Source organism: Ixodes scapularis, unplaced genomic scaffold (genome assembly GCF_016920785.2).
Source record: "Ixodes scapularis isolate PalLabHiFi unplaced genomic scaffold, ASM1692078v2 PGA_scaffold1__304_contigs__length_218370807, whole genome shotgun sequence".
NCBI lineage: Eukaryota > Metazoa > Arthropoda > Arachnida > Ixodida > Ixodidae > Ixodes > Ixodes scapularis.
Genome location: NW_024609846.1, coordinates 211,487,667 through 211,512,144, shown reverse-complemented (window position 1 = coordinate 211,512,144; position 24,478 = coordinate 211,487,667).

Below are 24,478 nucleotides of genomic sequence, written 5' to 3'. Positions count from 1 at the left end.
TCCTTAATGAAATAACTTGGAATTAATGTGTCACTCATGAAAGCCTGAGGCGCTCATAAAAACAGACACGCAATTATTCCTCACTGCCAAAACAGTTTTTAAGGTTAAAATTTCGCCATGGTGATTCAGCATTCAAACCTTTGGCGTGCTTCTGAAGATTGACAGCTCGTACTCAATATTAGGATACCAACATGCCTGCGATTTTGGTATATTTGTCCAACCAAACATACTGACAAAACACTTTCTGTTCGTGCGTTTTGAAGCTGAAGGTCTAGATAAATTAAGAAGATCCTTTGGAGGACCCAAGTGAACACCGCCATTTACAAGGTACGCTAGTTCTAAGATGATAGTTTTACGGTCATCGCAATCCATTTTCCAGATTAAAACGGAATTTTTTTATATTTCTTATTGGGGTTTATATAATCTTTTTAACTATATCACACGCTTCTGGAAGTATCAAAGCCAATTAGGTCGTAATCCACTAATCGAACTGATCCGAACATAAACAGAAAAGGGAAATATTGGCATCATTACGTCTCAAAGCGACTGATATTATGTGAGATCCTAAAGGGTTATTCGGGAATTACGGAAATCAGAAGTCATAACATTAAAAAGAATTGACCTAATTGATAACACACCCAATACAAAGTCTACACAATCAATAACAATATTTAAAAAAGAATGCTGAGCACTACTGGAAGGCAGCGATATTAAGTTTTAATAAAATATACGCCACATTGTTTTGTAAAAAAAATTAACCCATAAGCTTTTATTCTTATTGCTTATAGTGGATTTGCGTTATCAGTTTACGTCAATATATTCAATCATTCTAGTATCGTTTGTATTTTGCATTGTTTGTTTCTTGTTATTTTTACATTTCTATGTTACCGGGAAGGTGCCGCTTACTATATATTAGTTTGGAATCTTCAGGTGAATGCATTTTTTTCTGAAATAGGGGTAATGGCACAGGATAGCTGGTGAACGATCATACTTATAATTGTAAACCCTGAGACAAGAAAACACTCGTAGAGAAAGAGAAAATGGGGACACCACAATGTCGATTTTAGACGTCGTTGTTTAGTCTACTTTTTTTTTTCTTCTTGTTTGTTTTCTTGTCTGGCGGTTTGTAAGTATAAGTTTTTTTCTTTTCTGTCCATTTATGTAGGCACTAATGTGAACTGTAAGAGAGCATACCTCATCAGGCTTCGTAGCCTTTCAAACTAACCCCTTTTTTAAACTTCGTAAGAAAAAAAAACTCTCTGTTTGAATTTTTTAGTTTTGTACTCCGGAGATAGAAACCGGACCTCCATGGCACCGAGGTGGTGATAAAATCTACGATACCAGATCTAATATAGGAGAATTGAAAGCGTAACACTTATCTCTGTAGCAATATCGTCACACACAAGACAAAAAGAAAAGCGCAAATAAAAAGAGCAAAATTTAAGAAGCCCAGTGCCGCTTCTCCAACTACGTAACCTACAAGATGACGCGCGCTTCTGGCACCTGTCAGGTTATGTTTTCTGTGCAAAAGGACTTCAAATCAAGTCTTGTATGTTATATTATATCTTATATCGTATAGAATCAGTCCCCAGCTTTCACTCAATTATACACATACGGTTCTAAGGATGATCAAGAATCAGCTTCTGTATTTGTTGTCTTTAGACACACATGGTTTCTTTCGATTATCACATCGATCACCCTCCACACCAGCTGAACTCCATGCTATACTGTCAGCATTACATTTTATTCGGCAGGCAAGCACGATAAAGATCTGCGTCATCTGTATTGACTCTCTAGTGGCTCTGACATCCATATAATCAATTTACTGTAAGCTCCGCAATGGCGTATACATTTACAAAGTTCTGACTGAAATGACGGCGGTAATCCAGGCAAGATGCGTAATTGAACGTCAGTGAATTCCAGGGCACTGTGGACTCACCGGCAAGCAAGCGGCAGACTGCCTCGCCAAAAAGGCCCACCGATATACGGAATATATGGCGCGCAAAATAAACATCGGTAAGGTATGTCTTATCGTTGCAAGTGTTTACTTCGAGCCCCTCACACCTGTCGTGCTCTCAGAGCTTTCCCGTATGATCCTAAACCTGGGGAAAACAATCATGGTTCCTGGTGAATCTATCACCCACAATCCTATCTGGAGAACTTGATCGATGCGATGTTCGTGGGGATATGATCTTCAGCACGGTTGAAAATCTTGTTCTAACGGTATTAAAGTGTGGATCCAAAACATTATTGCGCGTTCCTACATATTCCGAATGTTTAGAATCTTCCACTCTCTTTCCCGACTTATCCTATGCAATAGGCTGGAGCCAGACATGTACATAACGCGTTACATTTAACAAGTTACTTGTACTTAGTTACTATATTCGGTGACGAGTAACTCATTTCGTTACTTTTTTAGAAAAAGACCTAGTAACGGCATTTAGTTACTTTGAAGGCCAAGTAACGAATAACGGTATCTCGTTACTTTTGAGGAGTAACGTGTACAAGACCGCTTAAACGGCCTTGTTTATATTCTAGCCTGAGTATGCGTCTCTTGCGACAAAGGCAGATAAGCGACCCGTAAAAAAAAAAAAAAAAGTATGACAGTGCAGCAACGTACAGTGTGCTCAACTGTTAAACATAACGCGGGAGCGTTGGCCGAAACTGATAGCAGAGCTGTCTAGCGATTAAATCAATGATGCGGCAGAGAATAAGCCGGCTCTTCTTAGGATTGTCGCCAGTCCCCGATACAATTATCGCACGACCTCCTCGTTCCTTTCTTTATCACCCACGCTTTAAATTTTTACTTGTTTTTTTTTATCAATCTGTTTAGTCACATCTACGCATTTACCATGCCGGGCTACCATATCTCGGTGATCTTGCAGTTTCTCTTATAACGGCCACCTTTAAACAACAACAAAAATAAAATCAAAACGCGATTTTTTTTTTTTTTTTTATTGCCGAGTCACGCATCGATGATTGTTTCGGAGCTGGGAGTGTGACTCCAGGATAGAGCACTGCACGGGCCCGGGCCAGCCCGAAAGCCCGAGCCCGGCCCGGCCTGCGGGCCGGGCTCGGGCCGGGTAGCACGTATTTTCTCGGTCCCGGGCCGGGCTCGGGCTTGAACAAAAAAGTTCTCGGGCCGCGCCGGCCCGGGCCGGCCCGGGCCGTGCCTGGGCAATCTTGTGCCGTAACTCATAAATTGTTGTTGATAGCAAGAAGTTTGCGCATTAATCTTTTAGGTTCATTGAATACAAAAAAAGCGAAGTGCAAATTCACTACAGCGTTGTTAAAACTAATAACTAAAAGACGTCTTGAAGCTAGAAAGCCTTCAAGCTTTTTCCGTGTGAGCGAGGGTTCAGTGTTATAAATTGTAAACAAAATAAAGTCCCAGACATAGGCTTGTCAACCTGTCTGATTCATCGCTTTCAAAAATATCTAGTTCACTCTTAGGAAGATTTAGAAAAACGTACGCAAGCGCTTTGGGTTCCGTAAGAATAGCGTTGCGATGTAAAACCTATGGCGATGCTAATTTTAGCTTGCCCAAAGTGCTTGAGTACGTTATTCTAAGACTCCCTTATTGCACAGAGCGCGACACTATATTAGCGCGAACAAGCGATCGTCGTGTTTTTATGTTCATCTTATAGAATCAAACCGCTGTTTTCAAAACTATTAGTGTCTTTAGAAGTGCTCATCTGGGCCACAGACCTAAGCGGTATACTTTGGTGCCTACTAACACCATTTCGAAGTAAAATTCGAAAAAAGAGCCAACGTCGTGTTCGCGGTATCAGTGTCGCGCAGTGTACATAGTCCGTTCCGCGCTTGCATGTTTTGGGAACCATCTTGAAAAAAAAACGTTTTAAGGGGTTAAGTAGGAATATATTAAACTTAAGCTTGCCTGAAAGGGTTGTTTATTTTAAAAACGTGTTGACATGTAAAGCTGCTTCAGAACATATTCTTAAACAGAAAAAGTGCGCAGACCAGGCTTAGAACGATGGAGACTTTTTGCGAAGAGGTTGCGATGTGCAGGGCCTTATAAAAGTAGGTTGAAACGGGACGCTTTCAAACGCGAAGGGTATTTCGGAAACTGGTTCAAATAAGAAGGGCGTTTAGGGAATGGATCGAAACAGGACAAATTCAAACGAAAAGGGCGTTTAGAGAACTGGTCGAAACGGGACGGGTTCAAACGGGAATGGGTTGTTTTGCGCTACAGTCATCGGGCCGGCTCGGGCGGAGCCTAGAAATTAAAAATTCTGTCGGGCTCGGGCCGGGCCCGGGCCGTGTCCCTTCCAGGCCTGGTCGGGCCCGGCCAAGAAATTAAAAATTCTGTCGGGCTCGGGCCGGGCCCGGGCAGTGTCTCTACCGGGCCGGGTCGGGCCGGGCCTAGAAATTCCGGCCCGTGCAGTGCTCTACTCCAGGAAACAGCAGCGGCATAAGCTACCAGAGTGAGCCGATAGATGACAGATGCAGTCTCTCCGGCCACCGCTCCCGCGTTATATTTAACAGTAGAGTACACTGTACATCGGTGAACACGTCAGTCGAACAGTTCGACTGACGTGTCCAGCGATAAACGTTGCTGTACTGAACTCTATAGCTGGGAATGTCCTTCACCCAGCGAAAAGAATAAGGTTCGTTGCTTGAGCCTTCTAGAACCGGGTACGGACCGAATGTAAACCCGGAGGTCCAAACACTGGAAGGCACATAACCCATTACCCGCTGTCCTCAATAAAGGCGCAGTTCCCGAATATTCACCAGCTCTTCCTGAAGCCCAACACTGCCGTTCCTTCGAGCGCGTCGCTAGAACGACGCTTCAGCGTTGCCGGAGATGTATTTTCAAGGAAGCGGGGAAACATAACTTATGAAAACTTCGAGAGGCAGCTGGTACTTAAGGGCGATGACTACTAAAATGAAAACAATAAACCATGAAACAAAAACAGTTGTGTATTTGGTCGTCAAAGTAACGTGAAAAGTATCTCGTTACTTTTGAGGTAACTCACACGTTCCTCTTGAGAATCAGTACCGAGTAACGTATTTAGTTACTTTTTAAGCGAGTAACGAGTAACGGTACTTAGTTACTTTTTGGGGGGTAACGTGTACATCTCTGGCTGGAGCACAGCCCTATCATAGTACATCAACCTAAACTTCTGCATTCTCCTCATAAAAAAAAAATCAATTAAGGAATTGGATGGTTTATTAATATTTAAATACTAAAACCATAAATACAATGGACTATACACTTGTAAACTTTATTCGCGCAAATATGGAATGCTCCACGCGTATATCAGGGTCGGCTTGCTAGAACAGCGTCTTACCTGAGATTGGGTGAAAGAAAGAACGGCAAATGCTGTGGCGCGTGAGCGTTTTGAGACCTGGCTTGAGTCCCGCTCAGCTCGTGAGTTGGCTTTGGCGGTGCTTTCTTTCCCCCAGTCTCAGCTGAGACGCTTGTGTCTAGCAAGCCGGCCCAGTTACTCACGAATGTATTGACGAATATGAAAGGCTACGGGTTATACGACGAAGGACTGAGCGTAAATACAATCGATTAGGGCAAGGTGAGCACTTTTTAAAGGCTCACCGAAGGCATGCACTCATGTGCCAACAACTAAAAAAAACAAAATAAAAAATAAAAACGCCGGTGCAGTAATAGCGATTTTTTTCCGCCATTTATATCAATATCAAAGGTCTGGAACATCCTCCGGTCACTTAGAACTCCTGTCACCCAGGTTCGCCCATTCTGGGCTTTGGCATAAAATCAGGATATTTTCGTGGTCATTGTTTTGGATTAGTCTTGCCAACTACTTACGCAGCCATGCGCTGCGATCTGTTCTGTATAATTTACGACATCGTGTAACGCAGTGCAACAGATATTTGATGCGCAATTTGGGTCAACTCATTCAAAGTTAGACCTCCCGTTCACAATTCACGAACCAGAAACTGCCTTGTTAACAATTTCCGGTAAAACGGCTATCCCAGGCCCAGATGACATAACACACTGAGCCCTTACAAACTTGGGACCTAAAGCAACTTCTCTTCTCTTCCAACTAGAATTCAATAACATATGGCACAAGAACGTCTTCCAGGGGACAGATAACTGGCGAAAGTTGCCCCTCTCCTGAAACCAGGAAAATAGCCCATGTCACTGGTGACTGGAGCCATGCCGCCCTGTACTGAGCAGTATTGGTGAAGTTATAGAGAAATTAATCAACGAGCGATTGCAATGGCAGGTTATAGAAAACAACGCGCTTTCACCGCATCTTGCCGGCTTTTGAAGACGTCGATTCGCAGTGGATTGCCTACTGAACCTAGTAACTCATGTTGAAAACGCAAGAAGCCGAGGTAACATTACCGGATGTCTATTTCTCGACACCGAAAGGTCTTCTGGCACCGTTAATCATATAACCACGTTTTGCTTAGGCTTCTTGAACTTTTTGTTTGCGGTTGTATACCCTCCCTTGGATAGCAGATGTTCTATAGGAAAGCAAGTTATTTGTCGACACGAACGATGGCAATAACCGGAAACGTAGTCTCCTTAGTGGGGTTCCTTATACGGTAGCGTGCTGAGCCGCACTCTCTTCAACGTGGGTGGGAATCGTCTCGTCTCCTTCCAGCAGACCTAGTGTTCTCTATTCACGCAGACGACATATGCATATGGGCGTCTGCCCTGTCTATCGACACTGTTAAAACCCGATTGCAGAATGGTTTAGACATCATTGTGCCGTTCTTAAGATGACATGTAATGGATCTGTCTGCGACCAAATCGGCAATTCTACGTTTCACCCGGAGAAGATTAAAATACCTCAAGATCTTTGTAAATGGAAGACCACTAGAAATTGTCCAAACCCACCGATTTTTGGGTATAGCTATAATCTGAATTCTTACGCAGAACATGCACCGGACTGCGATTGAACAAAAAGTTACTAGCATCATTAATGCTTTGCGCTGCCTTGCTGTAACCAAGTGGGAAGGCTCAACATCATCCCTCCTCCACTTGCACGTGGTACTGGTACGTTAAACGCCCGTCTACTGGATACATGGCTTGCACGTGACGTCATCTAAAGAGCGCTCCGTTGGCCATCCGAGAAGAGAGGAAGAAGGAGCTCCACTCTTACTAAGACCTTCTCTTCTGTCTCCCTGATTTGACCAGACGTTGCTTTTCTCCACCGCGGAAAATTATAGAAGAGTAACCCATAATTTAAAATTGCTACCAAAAGCAGCTTCCCTCTTTCTCTCTCTCTTTCTTTCATGGTGGCTAGAAAGTACGCCATGTGACATCAGCCCAAGCCACGTGCAACAGTGCTTTTCGGCCTCTCAGGTACTCCCGACACTAGTCTATATTATTGTTGGCTCGCAGCCTAATAGTTTTATTTGGTGCGCCTCGTGTTACCTCAGGCGCTCTCGCTTTTGCAGAAGCACGGGAGCCGCCAATCTTGGTGCTTCAAAAAAAAAAAAAAAATGCCGGCATATTTTTTTTTTTTTTTTTTTTGCTTAAAGACACAATTTTCTGATACATTCGTTTCCGTAACCTTGTGAGCTGAAAACGGGCGCACAAGTACATAGCGTCCTTTTATAACATCACCGCCGCCTACTAAGTTGAACTCAAAGGGAAACTCTAGTATCACCTGCACACGGGCCTGGACGTTAATGACGCATGTACACACGACGATCAATAGAATGGAGAAAAAAGCTCAGTGAGCAGCATTCTTGCGGCACAATGGCTCTTTTGCACGTATATAATCAGTCCCCAATTTTCACTCAATTAGGCACATAAGGATGTAAGCATGATCAAAAATCAGCTTCTTTATTTGTTGTCTTTAGACACAAATCGTTTCTTTCGATTATCACATCGATCACCCTCCACACTAGCTGAACTTATGCTATACTGTCAGCATTACATTTTATTCGGCAGGCAAGCACGATAAAGTTACGCGTCATCTGTATTGACTCTCCAGTGGATCTGACATCCATATAATCAATTAGCTGTAATCACCAAAATGGCGTATACATTTACAAAGTTCTGATTGAAATGCCGGCGGTAATGCAGGCAAGCCACGATGTTGAACGTCAGTGGGTTCCAGGGCACTGCGGCCTCACGGGCAAGGAAGCGGCAGACTGCCTCGCCAAAAAGGTCCACCGGGACGGGCAATATCAGCGTGTTCCCTTTTACCGTGGAGAAACTCGGCATATATTAAGGACGGTAGTGCATAGAATATATATTTCTACATGGTTGGACACATGGTCTAAACGGTCGATTCACTACAAAGTCGAAGCTCCGATAAAATTCCGCGCACCTATTTCTCTGACGCGCAGCACAAAAACACTAACTGCATAGGCTTCGTCTCAACGTCGCTTATACCGCTGTCAGAGGGGCACTATAAAGGTCTTCAGAACGAGCTAAAACAAAGAATCGGCAAATAGCTCGCGATCTTGTGCTGGCTTAATATTGCTAAAAACTTTTCTTTTTTTGTATTTTTTCACTGAAATAGATGCCACATGTGCCCACAGTGTCATATCTTGTTTTGACGATACTAGGCTGTGATCGTCGGCTCATAAAGAAATCTTGTGTTTTAAAAATTATCTCTTGATCATGGTAACGTCATGTTCTCAAACATTCGCGTTCTACCTCGACCGGTGAAATTCTCAAGGAGTTCGAGCTTCCCGCTATGCATGGTTCATTTGCACGAGCCAAAAAAACACGTTTTTTCTTCTTCTCGAGAACTCTCTGTACTTTTATACTTTAAAGAGTATTGCAGGGTGTTCTGTACACTGCTCGGTTTAGATGACAACCGTGAAATCTCGAGTGAATCAGCACTAATTATTCTCAAGTTAAAAGAAGTAGCCGGCGCCAATTCAACCTTTTTTTTCTTTTGCAAACATTATTAGGCGGTGTTTCAGTCTTCGACGTCCCAGCGAGCATCCGGTTCACAACAGGGACGCACAAAGCTCGCCTTGACACCGCTGCTTGAAACGTCGATGAAACATTTAACCACCAATTCGCCAGGCAGGCGAACGCCCAGAAAACCAAGAAGCGCGAGGTCTGTTCACATTTTTCGAACATTCTTGTAAACGAACTTGTCTCCTCCAAGACGTTTAATCGCACAGCCGAAGGCACCAGTGAAATCTCCAACTTTGTTGTCCATGCATCGTTCATGCTTTCTAGCATTGGTCGTGTAAGCAATCTCGACGGGCTGCAAAGACGAGGAGACCGGAAGTCGCTTGGGACGCAAGCAGCGGGTAATGTTTGCAAACAGGGAAAGGGTTTATAGCGGCAGCCAATGTCTCCCTTTTATGCATTTTCTCCTAATCATTGACGATTAAAAATAACAAAATTCAAGAGCGCTCGCGAACAGGCTTCTTGGTTTTTAGTCTCAATGATTGAACTGCGCTGCTATGTTTCCCACTGAAGCCGGGGGTGGAGGGTCACGCTTCTCATACATCATAGAATATTCAGTATGCAAGCACGACTAACCGCAAAACACATGTTCGAATGCCGCGTGCCAAGTTTTCACCTTGAACTCGTTGCCATGACGCATTCGAAGCACGGATCTCGCGGTGAATCTTGTTCGAATCTGTGTGCAGAATGCCTTTTGTATGATGTCTGAGCAGTGTGACCTCGGATTTAAGGACACTGCGAGAAGAAAAACACGACATACAGACATAAGCGCGCAGATGTGAACGTGCTTCTTTTTTTCCTCGCTTCGGTGTCGTTTGATGCATATGATGGCAGAACAGTTTAATCATTATCATGAACGAAACGTCGGCCTTTAAGTTTTAGTTACTAACACAAAGATACTCAACCAGGCAAATTTGACGCGCAGTTCAGATCCAGTTTAGTAAAACCTAAGGTGATTATGTTACCTCGTCATGCACAGAATTCCTTTCTTGTCCATTATATTTTACGGGGACAGATTTCGACGGTGCTTCTTCCCCGAGATCTCTTACGCACTCTGCATCGCTTTCGTTGAACCACTCTGTTTTAATTTCCGTTCTCAAAGACATCCCCGCTCTCAATTCCGCTTCCATCTGTCGGCCGGTCGAAGGTAATTGCCACTGCTCGAGTGCCATTAATGTGTTCGATCCATTAGTGCTTTCGCTTAGCACTTCAAACGCGCGCACACATACCCAAACTTGTACATACCCATATAAAACATATAGACGTTCCCTCCAATATACTTTATGCGTACTGCTTGCTCCCCCCCCCCCCCCCTTTTCCTCCGTCCATTTTTTTTTTATCTAACAGGATGAAAAAAAAAATCAGCAACAGAATAGTACAAGATCAATTCTCTCCACGCAAAAAGGTCTTTGGAAAAAAGAGAAAAAAAAATTATAAGACAACGAAACTTAAGAGAGCGGAACACAGAGTGAAAGACGAAACACATGTGCAATCAGTTAATTGCAATCAATGAATTTAACGATGAACGTCTCGGTGTATCGTGTAATTCTACCTGGACACCGATAAGTAGATTTCTCAGTTTCGCTAATACAAAACGCGAACGGCTGAGGTAACATTCTTGACGGCCCTCGTTCCGTCGTACGTTCCATTTCTTCCTTACACCAATAGCCTGTTTCGAGATGTCTTGTAATTCACCTGAGTCCCCGGAGATACAGATGGGGAGTGTTCCTAATTAATGTTCGTGTTTCGGACTCCTTGGCGGCGGTTCATTTAGGAATGCGGTGCTTCGGAAGATGAGAGTATTCCACAATTTGCGCGGGCGAAGGCACACGGGCACGCACTTGCGCGCGCACGTGATACAAATTATAAAACGCAGCCTCGTTGCGACTCGGTAAAAGCTTTTTATCATTAATGTATGTATTTTTAAGCAAATGTGAAACTATATATTAATTTATTCCTTCTATAAAGTCATACACGTACTTAGAAGCGTGCATTACTTAAATACTTTATTGACGCCGCTGCCCGCTTTTATTATATGCCTCTTTTTGAAAGTGGCTCAAATTTTTTCATCGAAGTGATAAAAACTTTCTCTCGGGGGACGTACAAGACGGGGGCAACGCTGCAGTTCGCAGTCGGTTATCTTTCTCAGTAGAGATATGCTTAGCTAAACTTCTTGAATTCTGGACATTGTCGTAATGAAGTTGTTTATAAAAGAAAAAGGTGCTATATTATGGGAGAGAACCCGCCATATACGACGGTATCATCTGTAATTGCTTCCTTCCCGCGTTCGAAGTTTCAGCCTTTGTTGTGACCCTGAACGATTTGCAGAGAGTCTGGGGTATACCTTCGAGGTAGCCATGAGGTGGGCGCCGGGTCTCTCCAGAACAAAATGAAAGTGGAAGACATAATGGCAAGATAGAAGAGCCCAGTTTCGTTAACGAAGACGGCGAATTCCAGCTTCCCTTGGCCCAGTTTTGCAGCGAATCCCGTGTGCGCACGGTGTGAGTGTTACCCATTATAACGGGGAATGAAAATGTCCCCTGACACTCCGACGTCACGCGAAGCAGTTTCCGATAACTGCCCGCTGAAGTCAACCTAAAAATTGAAAACAGGGACACATACCTTTTGTTTCTCCTGCTTTTCCGACGTACTACTTGTTACTACTACTAAACTCGCCTTCACCTAAAAAAATTTAAAAAAAGAAGATTACTTTGCGCATTGTTCATTCGCCGCGTGAAGTACTTTTGACAAGATTTCTTTGTCGGAGGAAGAAGCGATGGCTTTGGCATTTGAAACGTGTGCGTCTTGATAAGATAAGCTATGGGATCCAAAATGCACCGACATATATCTTATTTCTATACATCGTGACAACCCATCGTGTTCCCCTCCCACCGCATCGTGCGCTGCTGATGCCATGTGACCCTGTGGCGAGCCGCGATAGCACCGAGGGGGCGTCACCGAAGTGGACAATGTCTTGGCCACAGCCGCGCTGCCGGGAGGAAAAAGCTACGAAAGGGACGGAGAGACAAAAGTTATGAGCTCGGCTGCACGGGACGAATGACAACGGCTGCCTGGCTCTTGGGTGCGGGACTCTGATTGCCAACGCGGCCGGCTACCTGCCCGCAGCTACAGCTTCTTAGGGTCGACGTTGCGCGCCGCCCGCCGGCCGTCTGCACATCGACGAGAGGCTCGCCGTGCAAATATAATGTTGGGTTAGTAAGCCGTTAAACTACACCGTGTGTCGTGTCCACTCGAGAAAGGGGCGTTGAGAATCGGCCACAACGTAAAGAGAGAAATCAGCAATGCTTCGCGTGGAGCCAGACGTTTTCACGCGGCAGCGTTTAGAAGTTTGTGCCGCAGCAAATCCGCCGTCGACTTCGGCGCCGGTGGGACACAAAAACCCATAATGCAACGCGCGCAGCCACGTGTGACGTCACAAGTGGCTGTAACGTCATGATCCTGTCGAAGCCCGTAAATTTGGCAGAAAAAGTTTTCCCCGAAAATGGCGGAGAAGTTTGTCGCCATAAATAGCGGAATTTTATTCCTGGCAAGTATAGCGGGAAAATTTTCCGCCAAATTTAGCGGGAAACCTTTCCGCCAAAATAAGCGGAAACGTTTTCCGACAAATTGAGCGGAAAATGTTCCACTCAATATAGCGGGTCGATAGGGTCATGGCGTCAAAGTCACGTGTGATATGACGTCACATATGTTGTCATGTGACGTAAAGTGGCACGTGACGCTACCGACTCGGCCATGCCCACACGCTTGCACGTCTTGGGAACGAGCGCAGCTTTGTCTGAGAAGGCTTTGCGAACGAGGCACGATAACGCTCTCGCGTTCCGCTGTTAAAGGCGAAGCTTAAATGGGCGCAAGTTTCTTTACTGCGGTTTTTGAGGTGAAATCGAGTATAGACGCTTTACACACGCGCCAGAATACAGCCGCCATTACTGACCTTCTCTTGTTTTACCGAGTTACCGAGCCACTGAAATTCGTGTGGACGGGCCTCCACAAAGGCCAATGCTGGGGAGCAAGACAGAATGAAATCTAAGATGTCAATAACCTGGCATGCTATGGTAATAATGAAGTGTAGTAAACGTAATAAGGTGGAACAAAAACTGAAGGTCAGTTATGGCGGCGCCCATGCACAGATGCTGCAAAGCGTCTATGCGCAGGGCAAGTTCGTCTGCTTCTTGCGCAGGGGGTAGCGGTGACGTCAGAACGCCGTGCCCTGATTGGCTGATCGCGACCCCCTATCTGAGCGTCGTCTGCTCCTTCGCAACGTCGTCTGCTCGCAACGTCGTCTGCGTCTGTCTTACCTTTCCTGCGACTTTCGGAAGTGCAGAGGCCAGATTCACGAACGATCTTATGCCAAAAATGTGCGTAAGATAAAACTTAAGAACAAATTCGAAATTTTCGTAAGTTTTGTGCAGGTTACGACGAAATCTTACGACAGCTCCGAAGCTGTCTTTCTCACTTCTTACGATCAAATCAGCATGGCCGACAGCGTCGCGGTCGCGACGACCGACGGACGTTTATTTTTCTACGTGCTCTTCTCACGCGTCCCGACTTCAAGCAGCAAGAAAAAAGTACTTAAAACAGACCACGACGAAAAAGAACGCTGGATCCACAAACACCCGGGAAAAGCTCCAACGGCAACGATTCCACCGAACGCGACCAAGCGAGCTGCGCAGTTAGGCCTCGCATGCACTCCACGTCTCGGCGACCGTCTGCCCACGACCGGCTGGCGTGCTGAATGGAATATGCCCGCGCGACCCTTGTGAACCCTTCCCATATTATACTTTGATCGCTGATCTCAATTTTAGTTTAAGAGGTCAATTTCTTCCTCTTGTTATCTCCTTGTTTCCCGAGGCAACGGTGACTCTCACCGGTGAACAAGCGGTGAATCTCCGACAGACGCAGGAAAGGTAAAGCAGCCATCGCTTTGACTAGCATACGTAAAGCAGACAACGTTAACTGCGCCAACCCGCCGACGCCGTTAAAGGCCGACGAACAAGCAGAAAGAAGGAATCTCTCCCTCAATTGCTCCGTTCCATTTGAGAAAGAGGGAGACCCTCCTCCTCTCTACAGGGAGTAGTTCAGAGATCCGCTCCTACGTGGAGAGGAGGGGAAAAATGGGCGAGTGGGAATGGAAAGAAAGAAACTTGGAACCGGTTTTTTCCCCGGTAGAAGACGATTCTGTAGGTCGGACTTTAAAGAATGAGGGTTCTCGCCGCACACGAAAGGAGAGAAAAAGTATTTGGGGGGCAACTTGCGGACACTAACACGCTTACTCTCGGTTCTTCGCAAACAAACCTCGGCGCCGCGGGACACCTCGCCAGTGAGTCCTTTGACTTCCCTCCTTGATGCGCGTCTGCTAGTTGTTAGACAAAAACAACGTAAAGCTCGAGTTATTTCGTCTGCCCTCCCTGAAAGGCGAAGTCGAGCTCGCTCGTAAAGACCTGCACTTCCGAAAGTCGCAGGAAATGTAAGACAGTCGCAGGCGATGTTGCGAGCAGACGACGTTGCAAAGGAGCAGACGACGCTGAGGTAGGGGGTCGCGATCAGCCAATCAGGGCTCGGCCTTCTGACGTCACCGCTACTTTCTTTCTCGTGCGCAGAGGACGAAAATGAGCTTACTTGCGAGGCGTACAGCCTGGATATTTTCCCGCTAAATATAAAGCTATTATTAGGGAGTTCTAGTAAATCGTTTTCGCCGTCCGGCAACACTCTCCGAAACCGCTAGGATACCCGGAACTCGACAGTCAAGGCCACCAGTGCGCAGGCGCAGTAGCGGCTTCTTGGTTGTGGAGGGCTTAGCGGAGGGCGAAACGCGGTCTACCAAAACTCCCTATTGTGATGTCACTTTTAGCGTTTCACATTATCTCCACTTAATTTAGTGGTTAAATTTAGTCCTGCAGATCAGACGCCACCAGACGGAAAATCTAGCGGGAAATCAATCGTCACGCGGTCACGTGACCCCGTCATGCGACATCATGGTGTTGCGTGACCAGGCCTTGTCATGTCACAACGTCACGTGACATCATGAAATCACGATTTTACCCGCTAAATTTAGGGGATTTCAGTGTCACGCGATATCACAGTATCACATGGCGTCAGTATAGCATCAAAACCGTCCACTCAAGTTAGCGAGGCGTAAGTCCTCTAAATTTGAAAACGGCTTTGTAACTCTGCCTACCAAACAGTGCGGCAGTGTGCAGCGCTTCGTGTATACTATATCACCGCACTACATTCATGGCAAGAAACAGTCATTGTAACACGATGGCGTTGAGGAGCTCAGGTCGCACAAACTCCGGCGTCGGCGTAGGCCAACGCCGCGTAGGCGTTGGCGTCGGCGTCGGTGTCGGTGTCGGCGTCGATGTGACCAAGAAACCCCATAATGCAACACGCGCAGCCGCCTGTGACGTCACACGTGGCTGAGATGTCATGACCCTATCGACCCGCTAACTTTTGCGAGAGAATGTTTCGCTGAATTTAGCGGACATTTTTTCAACCAGATTTAACGGAAAATTTTCCCGCCAAATTTAGCGGCATACTTTCTCGCTAAATTTCGCAAAAATATTGTCCGGCTAAATGTAGCGGAAAATGTTCCGCTAAATTTAAACTTAGAGGATTAGTAGGGTCATGACGTCACAGCCACGTGTGACGTCACACTTCACGTTACATGGTGTCACAGGTGACGTATCATGTGACACGTGACGCTAGCGACTAGACGCCGCACGCACGCTTACACGGCTTGGCAACGAGCGCGGGTTTGTCTGAGAATGCTGTGCGAACGGTTTAATGCCCTGTTTTTCGCGTCTCACTCTTAAAGGCGAAGTTAAAGGCCGACGACCAGACTCGAGATTCTGCAGGGCAGAAGATGCTCCTCACCATGGGAGAGGAGGAAACAAGCAACGGGGGGCAAGAACAGAGGGAAAAGTGGAAAGCGCGAACTGGTTTCTATTGAAAAAGATTTTTTACGGGAATTTCATTTCCAGTAAACAATTATTTTACCGGATTACGAAACTCTTTTCACTTCCTTTATAGCCGGAATTTACTGTAATGTCACAGGATTTTTTACCGGAATGTAACCAAATATTTTACCGGAAGGGTACCAGATATTTCACCGGAATTTTTTTTCCAGTAAAAATTGTATTTCATTGGATTATGGAGCTTTTATCATTTCCAGTAAAGCCGGCCTTTACTGGAAGTCACCGGATTTGCTGCGATTCACCAGAACTTACCGTGTTTTTTTTCTTCGGACATTAACGCGAGGCACTTAGGAAGAAGCCTGTGAACCGTGGGTGGTGTATGTTTACCTGATGCTGGACGATTCGGTAACAATTAAAACGGTTAGTCCATAGAGACCTAAAAGTTTAATGTCTTTATTTCACAGGGTCGATACCAATGAAACAATTTGCACAGCTGTAGATAAAAGCAATCAGACCAAATGGGAACAACCGAGTTCTTTGTCGCAAAATATATCTTTCGAGGTACGCACAATGCCGCTGAGTAAATTCCTAGATGTACGGCAGTTCAACTAATAAAACTGAGCAAGTGCACCACACGGACACACACACAAACACACATTGTCGCCGCGGGTGCAACACGCGGACAAATACACACTGTTAGTAGCACGCTTAGCGAAAACCACGAACGCACGGAACGAACATCCGCCGCTGTTGAGAAATAACGGGCACAGTCACGTTGTCGTCACTGATGCTGTCACGGTGTCTCCGGCGTCTTTTTCGCTCACTGGATGCTTCTGAAGCCGGACGGACAAAGAGGCGTAAGAAACAGATCATTGAAATATATTTTCTTTTTATCTGCACACCCAGCTGCTCTGGAAGATACAGATCGCACAGATGGTACGGGAAGCCGACACTGAGAGTCCGTTCGTTCTGTTGACGCTTGCTGACGGACAAAGAAACCGGTTTTCTTCAAAACAGACAGCAAAAAGACCCCCCCCCCGTCCCCTCCCCACACACATTTTCCCCACGAACCTAATGCGAGGGAGAGAGGGTGCGTGGGCACCCTTCCTTGGTGCGTTGTAGGCACCATAATTACGCACCCAATCCTCGGCTGGTCTTGGCTTCCCCCTCCCCTCGCATCGGTTTCCAGTGAAGTTCGGTAAACGGGGAAACGAGTGACTCGTTTTAGGTAAAACTTTCCAGCAAAGTGGCTGCGGGTGAAATTCCGGCGAATATTCCAGCGAAGACTGAACTACGCTGGTTTCGGATAAAAACGGGTGAAACTTGACCAGTTTTCACCTGGATATCACTGGAAGTTTACCGGATGTCACGTGAAGTTCACCGGATGTTCCTCGAAGTTTTTGCCGGATTTTTCAATAGGGCATGCTTTTCTGAACAACACTTCAGAGAATAACAAAAAAAGAAAACTACCCCCGCCCCCCAAGAAATACTGTGTATATAGTAGTGTGTTGTCCCGTCAATTTATTAATGAAACTGAAATTCATCAGATATTAGTATAAACCGCCTTTATATTGAAATTTAACGTGCATTCATTGCCACAGAGGGTGCGGCGAACCCCATTGCCACTTGTCGTCTATAAAAGGCGTCGTGCCGTCATCATTGGCACCTCCGTGTCAACAGTGAGGATAGCGAGAGTTTGAAACCCCCGATGACGTCACAGCCTCTATGCCAGTGCTGTGTGGATATCTGGTTTTGTATTTTCGCTAGTGAAGCGAATGAGACTCGGACAACATTGCTCGTCTGAAGCTGAATTCAGGGCACAGGAGTTGCCGTGACGTCCATAGATGCATGGGTAGGGCGAATTCGAAACTTTAACCACTGAACGCAAAAGGAAGTGCCGTGACGTAGAGACGGCCTTTTGGCACGCGTTCAGTTAGAAAATATTGCAACTTGTGTTTTTTTTTTTTTTTAATGAGGACAATACATTCTGAATTATAAAAAAAAAAATATAGTTTGGTATCAGACATCTTTATATGAAGAGTTATATATTGTAGTTTATACAATTCAAGAAACAGATTTTTAAACTTCGAGTTGAGATAATTAACTATAAGCTACGTGGCATTCCAAAACAAATATCACGTGGACATCGTTTTTTTTTCTGCATTTCACAAATATTTTTTTCAGTAGCTACATTTACCGGGTCCTGCATTAAAATATAGATATTAATATATGTCGGCATTGATTCTCAGAAGAACGTTGCTTGAATCCCAGTAAAAATATATCTTCTTAAATGATGAATTTTGGTTTATATCTACTTTTACGCGTAAAAATAGAGATGCTGATGCTACACTTTTGTGAGCATTTACGATATAAATATTAGAGTTTTTATTGGTTGGCTTTACTTACCTATAATAGACTGCTATTTCTTCATTGAAGGAAATACCCACAAGGAACCTTGACCAAGATATTTTTGTTCAGTGTGGTGTTACATTTGGCTGGAATTCTCTAAATCAAGAGCAAACCGTGCCCTGACACGGTTTGCTCTGGATGAATTACCTGCCATGTCACCTACAATATCATCGCAGGAAAAAAAAATCCCGTATAAAATAGTGAAGCAATTAAATGGTTAGTTGTATTTTTTTTTCTTTTTGCATAGATAGTATTGTATAGATAGTATGGCAAAAATATCAGATAACCTCAAAGCCGGACTTCAATAGGCTTGTTCACAACAGCAATTATTTTCAAAAACATATATTTTCATATAAATGCTAGAAGTGTGAAAAACAATTGTGGGGATATATATGTATTTTCGTGACACGTTTACATCAACACAAACAAAAATATATCGTCTGAAAGTTAAGATATAAAGCAATTGACCAGATTATTGCGATAGAATGCTTTCAACAAATTAATATTTGAGCGAGTGTATTTCTATGAGTTATTATATGTTTATCGAGGAAACCTTAGACTGGTCATGCCATAGATATAAACCACGTTTGAAATAAGGAAAACAGATCAGTTCGTAATCAAACTATAATCAAAGGGTCTCCTTTCCAGCTGGCTTAAATTTCAACTGTGTTACAACTTTGTACACTCGCGTCTTCATTACTATCTGTTTTTTTTTAGGTTCTATTACGAAACACTACCAAAAAAGCAGTACGCTGTATCAAAAACTTGCCGTCAAAAGAACAGGCAACCCATTGTTTTTCGCAGTATTGGTTATTATGGATTGAACATCTTTTAAATGTTAAACTTGCTACGGAAATATATAAACGAAGTAGCAGCGACCAAGCGGAATTTCAGAAGCTCATAAAAAATCGCAATACGTTTTCAGAGGTGCAAATTCTGCCAAGTCAGATGCGCGAACCAAATACGGACTACATAGCTTATAGCATATCGGGTACTTGAATCTCTTAACGGGTATGTGGCAATTTAAGAAACGGCCATGAATCTAAATCAATTCATTGCTTTAAAAATAATGTGAAATATTACAGCCTGATGGTTCTCGATTTGTGCCCTTTTTTATTATTGTAATTCTGCTTCCTCTTCGTGTACGAAACTGAACAAATATCGTATAAAGTTCAAATTTGGTAACAGGCAGTTACGGGTGTCTGTATGCAGTTGTTCATAGTTGTTTTCACAAGGATATCGTATGAAGGTAGTTGATACCTCTGCCGATGGTATGTGATTGGGATTAAATGCTCAAGCTTTTAGTTTCCAGCAACCTCTATTTTTCTTGTCTACCCCGCTCAGCGCTGTTAGCTGCTGTGGGGAGCCTGGCCAGACGTCGTTTGCTCTCCTTCTGCTCAGCTAACAAAGGCTGAAAGTTTGAAAACTAAAATATTATCATTATCATTACTAAATTTTGAGCCAGATTGTCATCGGAAAACCCTGCTTCGCCACGCGACAGCTGGAAGACGCGAGTGATGCGGGGAAGAAGGCCGCGCAGGCAACGTCAGGCCTCCTTGGGAAGAGCCCGCTCGTGCAGTCGTCCCTCACGGTTTCCAAAAGAGAAGGCGAGAGATGGAGAAAGAGAGAGAGACCGGAAAGAAGAGAAAAGGATAGAGAGCAAGAAAGTAGCCATTTTTCTTTCTTGGTTTGAAAAGATAGGAGGAGGGGTCTCTCCGTGCCTTGAGGCGGGGCTCCTGAGACCGGTCGTTTGTTTTGGAGTCTTTGCATCTGTCATCTCCTCGGTACTTAATAATCATCGCCCTCCCCTTCGTCCACCCTCTCCCTCTCTCTTTGTTTCTTTCCTCCTCCTTACAAGGCCAACCTTCCTCTCTCCCGCCCGACTCGCCTCTCTCCCAAAATGATGCTCTCTCTTCCAGGACGCTGGCCTACGTCTTTAAAAAAACGAGTTCTTCCTCTTCTGTTTTTGTTTGGCTGGAGGATGCCGGCGGCTGGTGCCGCCGCCGCTGTTGCTGCGACGACCTTTGCGCCTTCGGGGGAGCGGCCCGAAAAGAAAAAAAGAAGCGCGCCGTAAGTAAGAATGAAGAAGGCCGAAAGCGATGCTAATCATAATGCGAGGCGGACGCGACGCTAAGCAAACAAGTCGGCCGGTCGTCGGACCTCCGGAAGTGGAGGAGGAGGACGCCAGTCGACCAGGGAAAGGAGGAAGAATCTGGGAGAAGGAAGTGGCTCCATCTGTCGACTAATACGTGTAACGTTCGAAAGGCCGGCTTTTGGAAGGTTTTGATATTGTCGGTACAGGGCGTTTTCATTGTAATCATTATGCCCGCCATTTTGTTGTAATGAGCTCTATGGCAGGTTCGTCAGAGGCACACATTCACAAGAATTTGTCTGACAGCAGAAAAGCCTATAGTTTTCATCGCGTGAACATCATGCAAGAAAATGGCGGAGTGGTGTCACGTGAAAACCATCTACCGCTTCGACTCGGCGATAATCTCAAAGTTTTCTGCTCTGGGAAGTAGAGTTCAAATGTAGGAATTAATATTCAAATATGCTCATAGGAACCCAAACGGCGTTTCCATTGTGCCAGCAGTAGTCTTCTACTTTATGAAAACCGAAAAAGCTAGCTGCCCCAGTGTTGTCCTTGGCTACCTGAGGACTTAATAACGATGTCGACATCAAATATTAATGACGAACCAAACTGCGAAGCTGTTTGGTTTCAGGATTTAGCTTTGGAAATTGTTTTCCCTTTAATCTTTCAACATATCGTCGAAACTGATTTCTCATACAAGTCATTTTAGGAGTTCGTGGAAATGTAGTGTCCTGACGAATGCCTATAGTTCTCAAAAAGAAGATAGAAGCCGGGTTTCATTATGTGAAATGACCTGAATGCACTTGGCATATTGCAAAAATTACTATAATTATTTCCCGCAGGAGACCACGCAGAGCAACCTGTAAAACGTTAAAAAAAAATCTATTAATCACTTAAATTTCAACGAAGGAACGAAAAATCCCCAAAAGATTCTTCTCTCTGATTAGATTTCGAGCTCAGACAGACAATTTCTTTCATGCTCAGCATATATTCATTTTTATATGATATGCTTCATCCTAGCAAAGTCCACACACTTGACAGATAGGGCAAAAAAATCGCCTGGGGCACTCCGATGAAATCGTGATCCAACGGCGTTGAAACTGGAAATGTCTGAACTGAAACGAATGTTCGACGCGAGTAAAAAATGGTAAACAATTGTATAAATGGTCCGCGTAATGACACGCGCCATGACACAACAAAATTTACGTACGCTCTTGAACTACGGTTCCGTGGTCATCAGCATAGAAGACACTTCATGGTCCTACCTAGAGGGACTGGCACCCACAACGAGCTAAGAATGGTCAGAAAAGGATCATTCCGAAACTCTTTTTTCACGACTTCTGATCTATGGTCACTCACATCCTAAGAAGCACCGGGCGTGGCTTATTTCGATGACGCTTGGATCAGCAGATGACGAGGACGTTGTGTAGACCTCTTGTCGTGCGATTTGTTCGCACTTGTGTCCCTTTCACACGCTGTTCCGGGCTTGAAGATCGACTGGCCGATACCGCGAACCACATTTCCGAAGCAGCGGTCCCAGGTTCGTCGCGACGTCGGTCCGCTGTGCGCCGCCATCGCATTGTCCAGCCCGCAGTACGTCGCCATATTGAGAATTACGTTTACATACATGCATACTTCCTGCGATATTTGCAACGATTGTTTTCAATCAACGTATTTGCAACTTCTTATAAGCTACGAAAAATGGGGTTCATATTCTTTTCAAGTTTTAATATTGAATATGTGCCTTAGATGACTCACGTCTTCGAATATATTTGGTACGCATCAGTTCTGTTTGGAGATTTGTGTTTGCCCTTTGTCCCTCTCGTTCCCCTTCTCCAGGGATTATTTTCGTCATTCTTGTCGAGTTCGCCTGTCCTTTGCATTTGATTTCATTATATTAAAAACGAATTTCGAGCCGAAAATGGACCTTTTCCACATACCGAGGGATTCAGGCAGTGGATGCAGAAACTAAAAATCGAGGAAGTGACCTACCTGGGCTACCAATCGATAATGGGACCTACGCTACCAATTTCTTCTCTCTCTGAGCTGCGGCGCGTGCCCAACGCGACATTAAAGAGGAAAAAAACAAAAACACGATTCAAACTTTGTGTTTTTCTTTCCGTCCACTTTTTTTTTTTTTTTTTTTTTGTAACACACTTATATAAAAGCTGCAATTACGTGTTCTACTCGCTCATCCGCAGCCTCCTTCCGAATTTCCTCGATTTTTCGTGCCGAGTTCCGCCGCTTGGCATCGGGCGCTCGCGCGTGCGTAGAACGCTTCTCGGAAAAGGTCCATTGTGTCCTGATTCGTTGGGCTCTCATAGGTGATGTTCAAATCAAAACATCGGCACGCATAAATACTCCATCAGTGTCCCTATAAGCTGCCAGTAACTGTAGTTTTAAAACTTCCGGCAATTTGGTGAGAGCATTGGTTGACATACTGTTACGTAGTAGCTCAACTCTCCAGCTTAATTACGCTCATCCCCCTTTTACATTCCAGGATGGCAACGAAACACATAACATAACCTTCGTTCGTTCCGGACAACCATTTCCCAGTCATGTATGCATCAAAGCCCGACCCGCATCTGGGATCCCAGCTCAAAGTACACTTGGCGAAAACACGAACGAACGCGCTCGTTCTGCCCTCTATCACGTCTTCTTCCTTTCACTTCTCCCTCAAAGTCGGTGATTACAGTGAACGCCGTACCTCCGTCCAATACACCGCACAGGTCTGTCTATAAAGCACCCCTCTTCCCTTCATCTCCTCGAAAGAGCGCTGTTTTATACTTTATGATGGTTCCCCTCGGATTACCCCCCTTCACTATCTTTCGCTCGTGTTCACGCCTCACGGGGTTCGGTCCTCACGCATTCATACTCGTACGGCGCGTCTATCCTCTCATTCGACTTAACGCCGTGAAGCCAATTTAATGGCTCGTTCTCTCCAACTCCGCCCCCCCCCCCCCCCCCTTTTTCAACTTTCCCCCTCTCCCACACACACAGATACACGCAAAAAAGTGTGCTGCGCGTTCTTCTATACGAGCTTACGGCGACGCTGCCTTTCTACCTGAACGACTCACTTCCCCGTCATGCACGGTGGACTATGCTCCATTTCGACCTTACGATGAAGCGCAGCGGACGCTAAGAGCCATCGCAGCCAATCTGACGCCCTGAAGATGTCACGTGAACAGTCGCACGACGTTGCACCGGCTTAGATGGGACTCGTTGAGTACTCGGCGTTCCATGGTAAGGTGAAACGGTGTGTAAGAGATGAGAGGCAGAAAGGGCCAGAGAGGGGGGGGGGGGGGGGGGGCAGATAGAGAAAGAGAAAGAGAGGGTGAGGTGGTGGTTGAGGGAAGCTGCGGAGCAAGCAGGGGAGGAAGGGAAAGGAAGGGAAAAGAGGGACTCGACTATTGGCCGCGGATGAGACGCGAGCGATTCAAGCCGCTCTCTAATTAGGCGAGTCATTATAAAGCTGCCGTCAGACTCGTTTTCGATAACCCCCGTCCTCCGCTTTTTTTGGCTGCGTTTGCCCGTCGCGTTTCCTGCCTCGCCCGCGTTCGATGACGCGAGGCATGGGGAAACGGTCGGATGAGCTGCCTTGTAACTTGACGCGCGGATCTTTTTTTTCTCTTTTCCTGGCGGCGGCGTTATTTGATCAGGAAGGTATCCGGGGCGATGGGTTCTGAACGCGGAGATTATTTCCGAGGACCCGTACAGCCTGATGCCCTCGAGCTTCGGTGATAATAAGTGCAGCAGAAAAATGGCAAGTCCTTAGTTGGTGATTAGAGACGTAAACTTTATATTAAAGAGGTTGTTCATGAACATCGCGGGAAGTATAAAGTGCTTTAAGATGTTGACAAAATATACACGGCGCGCGAAAAGACGAGGCCGAAACGTAAAGGAGACAAGCGCTTGTCTGGCAAACCCCTTTCTGCATTTTTCGTTGCTGTCTTTAGGTCCTTGTGGTGTCAGTCACTCTTAAGAATTGCAGAACTGGATTTTATCCTTGTAATGAACAAGAAAAATAACTTTCAAGATGCTCGTAATCAATGTGTATAAAACAGTATCTAAGTATTGTTGCTGCACGTATGCCACAGCACCTCGAAAAGCTATTTTGTAGAACTAAGACCAAACTGTAATCTTGCTGCGCTCAAGAAC